We start from the raw sequence: 8798 nt of genomic DNA, 5'->3' as shown, positions 1-8798 counted from the left end.
TGAATGTTTAAAGTGGTATACTATTATAAGCCTTTTAAATGTCTTCCTATGCTTCACTTTGTGTTATTTGTGAAGAATATATTTTTAAAGTGGTAAGTCCTTACTCAGTTTTGTTTTAGGAAATCATAAATATTGCTTTGAGATGCCTAAATGAATGGCATTCTTCTGATATGTACTGACAGAGCATGATACACAAAAGCTGAGAACATATAATTTTTTTTCTATATTTAACCTTGGTCAGATCTTTGTTAGTGTTAGGTCAAGATTTGTTTTCTGAATTTCTAGAGGACTGTAGAGGAGTTGGCAAATGTCCAAAGAGAAGCAACAGAAACCATTAAGAGGATGGAAGAGAAGACCTATAAGGAAAGGTGAAAGAAGCTGAATTGGTTTTGCCTTGAAAATTACAGGCCAAGGACTGATTGAATAATGCTGTTCAAGAATAGGATGGTTTATTTGGAGGAGGATGCTTGCTGGCTTTTCTCCATCTCTATAGAAATGAAAACCAGACAAAATCGAATTAGAATAAAACAAGAGAGTTCCCCTTGACCTAAGCAAGAACTCAGCTGCTAAGGTGATTCAACTCTGTCATTACTGTCACTGGAGAGCTTTGGAAATACATCTGGACAACCATTTGCTATGGGTCCTGTAGGCAACTCACTGGAAGAGGAAATCCCTTTCAAATCTATGTCTCCATGTATTGAATTCTCAGAAGCCATGTTAAAAGATATAGTCAATGTGCAAGAGAGATCAGAAACCTGGAGTAAAAGGTCACCAGAATGTATTATCCTTCATTCTGAAGCTAGAAAGATTCAACATAAAATAAATATTAGTCATATGCAGCAGTCATATGACTCTAAGAGATGGTTTGCAAAAATTACAGATAAGACAATTTTTTCCAATTCATAAAAGGATTAATGGAAACCATGTTGAAATAGATCTAGAGAAAATGAGATTCATTACACTCTAGTGAATGAATACCTGCTGTGGTTCCAGCAATGGCCAGCACTGGAGATTCCAAGTAAATCAGGACATGTCCCTGCCTCCTGGGAGTTTACAATCTGGCAAGGAGAGAGACCCATTTACTGGCTAATCCTGTGACAGGGAGGAGTATAAGGTATTCCAGGACCCCTGAGTGGGACTCCAAGTCCAGAGGTGGTGTCAAGGGAATGCCTCCCACAAAGGGGACCTGGGGATGAACTTTGGAGATTAGATGAAAATTGGCACAGGGAGGCTTTCTTGTGAAGAAGATGCTTCAGGACTTAGAACACCAATAATGACTACATGTTTCATGCTATGTGCTGTGTCATGTGCTTAATTAGTATGAACTCTTTTAATCATCATGACAAACTCTCTCATTGATTTATTTGCCAGATATATGAGCACCCAGTTGCAGGAACTATTCATACCATGGTGAGTTAAGATACTGCTCTGCTAGAGATTAGTGCATTGGGGATGCTATATGATAAGCAATCATATATGAAGACTTCATTATAAAATTTTAAATAAATTTATAAAACCACATGATATGTTTATATAAGACAAAAACTATCCCCAAGCAGATATTTCAAAATATGTATGCAAATGCTAATATAAATTAAAATAGCAAGTATTCAGTTTTGAAAATTATAACACACAAATTAGGCAACCTGGTTAAAGTTTAGAGATGGGGTGACAATGTCCACTGAGCCCATGCTTATGTCCAGTACAATCCAGGACTCTAATGTCTTAATACTAGACCACACAGCACCTCTTTGTTCTCTGCCTTGTCAAAGACTTCTAGAATTTTTACCACTTAGCTTAACTCTACAGTTTTGTTTTGTTTTTTAAAATTTCTTTTACTTAATCTTACCCAAACCTTTCTTTTATTAGTCTAGCTTGATGTGGTCCAGAGAACATGTGGGTAGATGGGAAAGAAACCTGTCACACTTAATTGTAAACATATTCTTACATACTGACAGAGTAATTTTTAAACAGTCACATCAAAATTTTCCACTTCAGTGATATTATAGGTAATACATACAACATTTTAATTTCACTTTTACAACCTGGATCTGAGCATTCCTCATTTGTCAGGTCTGGTTAGAAATAGAAAGACATTCTTAAAGAAGATCGATTCTATTGTTAAATGATTTCTCACTTGTTTATATATAATTACCTCATCAGGACAAAGCAGCCCATATGTGCCCAGGAGAAGAGGAGAGAGGACTTAGCAAAACAAACAAAACCTCAAACACACATATTCACAAGGTTTTATTAGTACACATACATTTAAATATATATACATATACATATATATGCTTAAGTGTGTGTATTTAAAATAACTTCTTCATAATTTGATAACGGATTAGTCTAAGTTAAAGTTTTGGAATTATTTTTAAGAAGAGCAAGTCTGGAGTAAAAACCACTAAGAATGATCCTTTGTCTATGTATATGCATATATGATTCCATCTATATACATACACGTACATATTGACTAAGACTTACAAGCATATATTGAAAATTCAAATGACCTTGTAATAATAATAATGCCTAATTTTTTTAGTCAACAGAAATTTATTTCTCACAGCTCTGGAGGCAAGAAGTCTGAGATCAAGGTATTGCCAGGGTTGGTTTTTGTGACACCTTGTCCTCAGCTAGTGAACAGCCACCTTCTCTCTGTCTTCACATGGTCATCATTGTGTACATCCCTGTGCATCTTGATCTCCTCTTCTTATAAGATCCATAGTCATATTGGCTAGGGCCCACCCATATGACCTCATTTAACATTAATTGCCTTTTTAAGAGTCCTATCCTAAATAATGTCTAACATTTATTGAACAACTGCTGATAAGACTTACTTTCAGCCTCTTTTTCCAGTTGGAACCATGGAGGGTGCCAAAGAGAAGAAAAAGAAGGTTCCTGCTAGCCAGAAACCCTTAAGAAAAATTGAAGGAATTATGCAGAGCGGAAGGTAAAGCACCTGAAGAAGGTTTTGCCTAAAAGATGTTTTGAAAGGCAAGGAGGAAGCTTATCTATGAAAAAGCCAAGCATTACCACAACGAATACACGCAGATGCAAACAATGGAGATTCAAATGGCTTTGATGGCAAGAAAATCTGGCAACTTCTATGTACCAGCAGAACCCAAATGGCATTTGTCATCAGGGTCAGAGGTATCAATGGTATGAGTCCAAAGGTTTGTTAGGTGTTACAACTTCTTCACCTTCACCATATCTTCAATGGCAGTTCCTTAAACTCAACAAGACTTCCATTAATGTGCTGAGGATTGTGTAACCACATATTCAATGGGGGTACCAAACCTGACAGCTAATCTACAGGCATGAATATGGCAAAATCAATAAGAAACGAATTGCCTTGACAGATAAGGCTTTGATTGCCAGATCTCTTGGTAAGTATAGCATTAGCTGCATGGAGGATCTGATTCATGAGATCCACACTGTTGGGAAATGATTCGAAGAAGCAAATCACTTCCTGTGGTCCTTCAAATTATCTTCTCCACGAGGTGGAATAGAGAAAAAGACCACCCATTTTTTTAGAAGGTGGAGATGCTCGCAATGGGGAGGACCAGATCAACAGGCTTATTAGAAGGATGAACTAAGATATCTACCATGGTATTTTTGTAATCTGGTCAGTTAATAAAACAGTACCTGCTCTCAATGTTTAAAAAAAAATAGGAACTGCTTTCAATGCATACATACATTAATTAATCTTTACAGTTCACAGGAGACTAGTCTCTTGTTATCCTCAACATCGCATATGTCACATTTAACCTATCTCACTACAGACCCTCCTGGTCTTATCTTTCTCAGTTTGCAGAAGTTTTATCCTTCCCATCGCACACACTGCAAACCTAGAAGTCAGCCCTGGTTCCTTCCTCTCCCTCTTCTCAGGAAGCACACATACGGTGGTGCAGGATGTACACTGCACCAAGGGAAGGAGAGGAGTTGCAGTTCACACTACAGGCACCACAGATCTGTGTACTAAGTACAATTTTCTGGCAGCTGGCAATCTTTTAAAAAAGGGTAAGTACAGCATAACAATTTTTCTGGGAGACAGAAGGAAAATGTCTTGATTACAGGCCACCAAGGTGTTTTACACCAGCTACACTTGGTCATTCCCAGTCCTTCTTGCCTCTGCCCTGTCCTCGTTCAGCCGTTCTCAACACAGTGGTCAGCACCAGCCTGCAGTCCAGCCCCTGCTCAAAACCTTCAGTGAGCTTTCATCAGAAGAGAGGCGAAGTCCTTGCCCAGCCCCGTGAGCTCTCTCCTCGACACTGCTCCGATCTCATTCCTCCTCTCCCGTCTCACTCTCAGACCCACACTAGGTGCACCCCTGCCTCAGTCCCTTCCCTCGTTTCCTCCTCAGCTGCTTTCCCACTTTTAAGTCCTCAAAAACTACCTGCTCAGTGTAGCCTTTTCTGACCACCCCATTTAATATCATAGCCCTGCCCCATTACTCTCTGCCCCTAGCCCTGTCCCAAATTTAAGTGCCGGCATTTATCACTATCAAGTACTTGATATACTTTACTATCACTGCAGCCTGACTCCTGCTCCCCACGCTGTGGGGCAAAGACCAGGGTTTTTGCCTATTTTGTTCAGTGTGGAGTCCAGGTTCCTAGAACAATTTCTGATTCAGAGAAAGCACTCAGTAATTCTCATGAGATGAATAGGTCTTCGTTTTACAGATTAGGAAATTAAAAGTCAGAAAACACTGTCACCTTTGAAGAGGCTGTTAGGGTTTGGATATAAGGTATCCCCCAAAAGCTCATGTGTGAGACAGTGCAAGAAGGTTCCAAGGAGAAGTGATTGGATTGTGAGAGTCTTAACCCAATCAGTGAATTAATCCCCTGATAGGGATTAACTGAGAGGTAACTGAGAGGTAGGGTATGGCTGGAGGAGGTGGGTCTTTGGGGGTGTGGCTTTGGGGTATACATTTCATATCTGGAGAGTGGAGTCTCTCTCTGCTTCCTAATCTTCACCTGAGCTGCTTCCCTCTGCCACACTCATTCACCATGATGTTCAGCCTCAACTCAAGTCCCGAGGAATTGTGCCATCCTTCTATGGACTAAGACCTCTAAAATCATGAGCCCTCAAATAAATAAACTCTTTCTTCCCTAAAATTGTTCTGGTCAGATCCTTTAGTCACAGCAGTGAAATAGCGAACTAAAACAGAGGCCCACATCCAGTAAGCATGGAATTGGGAGGCAAATCCAAGCAGTTTAACTCAAAGCCTGTGTTCCCAATCACTCCACTCCACTGCTATAAACCCGATCAACATACTTCTTTCATGACAATAATGATGTTAATAATAACTAACATTTTAATGCCTATTTGTAGTATGCACGTTACAAATATTATATTGCTTACTATCCAGAAAACATCTCATCTAAATCAGATTGGAATCCTTCAAGTTTTGGCAAATTAACTATCATGCCATCTAAAAGCAACTAGAGAATAGAACTGGAGAGGGTGGACATTGGGGCTGGGGATCAAGAATGAGGTTAGAAGTGAGGCAAGAGCTAGATAAGCCACAGACACCTAAAAGATTGTCGAAGGCAGGCTCCTATCTCATTAATATGCAGTAAGCATGCTGCTCCTTGCTGAGTTCCCTTGTATTTTGCATGAGGCACATCTCAAAATCTCCAGTTACTCCCTTGCTATTATAAGCAATGCTTTACTTTTGGTTAATAAATGTCACTATGTGCTTTCACTGATGTTTCTATTCTCTATGAAAAATTCTTAAGAATGAGCACCTCTGCTCTTATGGACTTCCATATAACGTTCAATATATTATGGGCATTCATGTTATACACTGGGAGGGGAGGTGGAGAGAGTATATTAATCCGGATGACTTTAGTTGTAAGAAAAAAAACATGATTTGTTTGAAGGAGTTCAGGAGATGCCATCCCACAACATGCCACTTTGTTACAATGATGACCTTGAAGTAAAGGCACTTGGTGAAGAATGAATGCAGAGGCTCTCTGAGCTCCCTTGCTCTACTTAGAAGGTGGAGCCTCCAAAAGGAATACACTTGGCAGGAATCCCCTCCCCAGAATCTCATCAACCAAGGAACATCAATGGGGATGACAGGAGAGGAGATTGGAGGTTGACATCACTCCTAGGCAGACTTTGTCTTTGGTTATCATCTGTTCTACTGAAGGCCCATTCATCTTTCCTAAAAATCATATACTCTCCCCTAAGTGGCCTACATCCTTATCCCCTCTTGCCATGTAGAAGATACATAAGCTTCCAAATCTCACTGGGTTTTTGAGTATTTACTTTCTGTCATGTGATGTTCTCATTCACTGAATAAATATGCATACCTTGTGTGTTAGTCAGTTTTGGTTTACTAAAACAAAATATCTGAGACAATCAACTTAAAAAGATGAAAGGTTTGCTCAGGCTCACAACTTTGGAGGTTTCTTGAGAACGCTGGTTCACTGACCCCTTTGCTTTTGGGCCTGAATAAAGTAGAACATCATGGTGGAGCATGAGGTAGAGGAAGCTTTTCACCTCATGGTCCCTGGAAAGCAAAGAGAGAAAGGAAGAGACTGATGCACCATTGTCTCCTTTGAAGGCCTGTCTCCAGTGACCTAAGATCTCCTCTAGACTTCACCTTTCTAAAGGTTCTACCACCTCCCAGAAGTGCCCCAGACTGAGGATCAAGCCTTCAACATATGGACCTTTGGACGCTGATTTTATAAACTACCTTTTATCCTGTTAGTCTGTTGACTATTGTTTTATTTCAAAGACTCAGAGGGTACAAGAAAAGTTTTCCCTCCCCTACAGCTTGCTGAGGTGGAGAGCATGGGATAAGGCATGGTTGAATCTTGGGGCTCCATGAAGTCCTTGTGGCTTTCTTGTTTTGAGACATGCTTTTCCCAATGGCAGGCTACATAGTCACTAGTATCCTGGCATATCTGACCAGTTGAGCAAACCTAGATAAAAGAATTTTTTCAGATAACTTCTATAAAACAGTCCCTGAGAAGACTCAGCTTTGGCTATGTGCTTATTTCTAAACTGGGAACCAAGACGTGGGATATTCTAATTGGCCAAGATTGGGACATGTGTCTCTCTGTGGGGAGGGGGGTGGAGGACTGCAAATGAGAAGGACAGAATAGCCTTACTGGAATTCCCTAGCATGATTATTTCCCATGGAAGGGGGTCCTTTACCAGACAAGAAGGGGGATGCTGTATGAGATGTCCACTCTAGGTAGGGTAACCATATAAGTTGTTGCCCATGCTGGATAAGTAACAATGATTCCAGGATTATAGGCAAAACTAAAACTGATGCAGGCCACTGAGGAATTACGGTTGCTCTACCTATGGGGGAGAGGCTATTAGGCCACAAAATTATCCTTTATTTATGACTCCCACCTGCACAGAAAAATCCTCAATTAAATTTCTAACAGTTTTTTCAGTGTATAATATATACACATGTTTAATAACATCAGATTCATTCATGATTTGATGGCTTTGATAACCCTTTATAGGCTAACCTTGATTTATCAAAATTTAAAACATCTCATCTCTGATCATAAAAGTTATCCTTTAAAAGAATTCATGAAAAAATAATATTAAACGATGCAGATATGACTGAAGTATTAAATGTAAGCCTGTAATTGGAAAACCCAGAAAATATGTAAATGTCAGCAATACATTTGGGTAATATAAAAACAGTGAATTCACAGGATTCATAGCAGGATTTTTGATTCAAGGGCTTAGAGAATTATTAGGAAGTTATGCCAGCAGTCCAAAGGTAAAATAACTGGTCAGGGTGTCCACTAAGTTAGTGGTCTCAGTGTTGAAAAGGAGGACATGAAATTGATAAGTTTATTTAAAGTAGGCCCAGGACTCGGTGATTGGAATTGAAAGTGTGAAGGAGAGAGAAGCTTTTAGGTTTCTGGATCAGGTAACTCCCTGGAAAGGCAGACCTATAATAGAACTATAGGAAGAAAAGAAGAACTAGAGACTGTGAAAAAAAAAAAAATTGAAAACTCTTCTGGGTCTGATTTAATTTACAACCTTATTCTGGGAAGAAATGAATGCATCCCCTGATAAAATACATAAACAGTTTTCTGTAAACTTTAATAGAATTAAGACTGGTTCTGGGAAACTGTCATCGTTCCCTCCCACCTAGCTGTCAGTCAGTCAAGAGTCTTGTGACCATCAACCAAACCTTTTTTTGCTCTTCCTTGCTTAACAATGATGATTTCCTCTTCTCTTTTATCTGCAAAATACCCTACCAGGAGTCTGCCTTTGAAATGATTCCTATAGGCTTTTCTTTTGCAGTGAGATTATGACAAAACTTTGACACATGACACATGCCTGCTTGTGACTGGAGGGTTAAAGAGGATCGTGTATGCTTCATTTATAGATATTTTTAGTCCTAGTTCTATGGAAATAACAATCTAAAAATAACTATTAAAATAATGCATATTCACAGAAAGTCTGAAAAATCCATAAAAGTAGAAATCACTAGGATCTTGTATATATCATCTTTATACATTCTTTTTTTTTTTTTTTTTTTTTTTTTTGCAGTGCCGGGGATCAAACCCAGAGCCTTGTGTATGCAAGGCAAGCACTCTACCAACTGAGCTATCTCCACAGTCCACTATACATTCATTTTTTAAAATTATTTGTATTTCTTTCTGTGATTTATGACCAAAGCTGTTCACTATTTTTACTTGGTTTGTTATATTTTTTTAACTGAAGAGTTGCAACTTTTTATTAATTGAGGATTTTGCCCCCAGTCAATTGACCTTTGTGGTAGGGAGCTTGTTTTGTGGCAAGGACCACAG

The 8798-nt window shown here is 39.1% G+C and overlaps 1 pseudogene across 1 annotated transcript; it reads left to right on the top strand.

The window, feature by feature from the left end:
* The first annotated feature begins 2864 nt into the window (after nucleotides 1–2864).
* On the top strand, nucleotides 2865–3596 carry LOC306669167 (large ribosomal subunit protein uL30-like; annotated as a pseudogene). Its single transcript has one exon. The product of its transcript is annotated as a large ribosomal subunit protein uL30-like (transcript).
* The last annotated feature ends 5202 nt before the right edge of the window (nucleotides 3597–8798 follow it).

The sequence above is a fragment of the Sciurus vulgaris genome (genome assembly GCF_902686455.1).
Source record: "Sciurus vulgaris genome assembly, chromosome: 9".
Taxonomy (NCBI): domain Eukaryota; kingdom Metazoa; phylum Chordata; class Mammalia; order Rodentia; family Sciuridae; genus Sciurus; species Sciurus vulgaris.
Note: the sequence above shows the minus strand (reverse complement) of the source record. Positions and strands in the feature narration are given on the sequence as shown.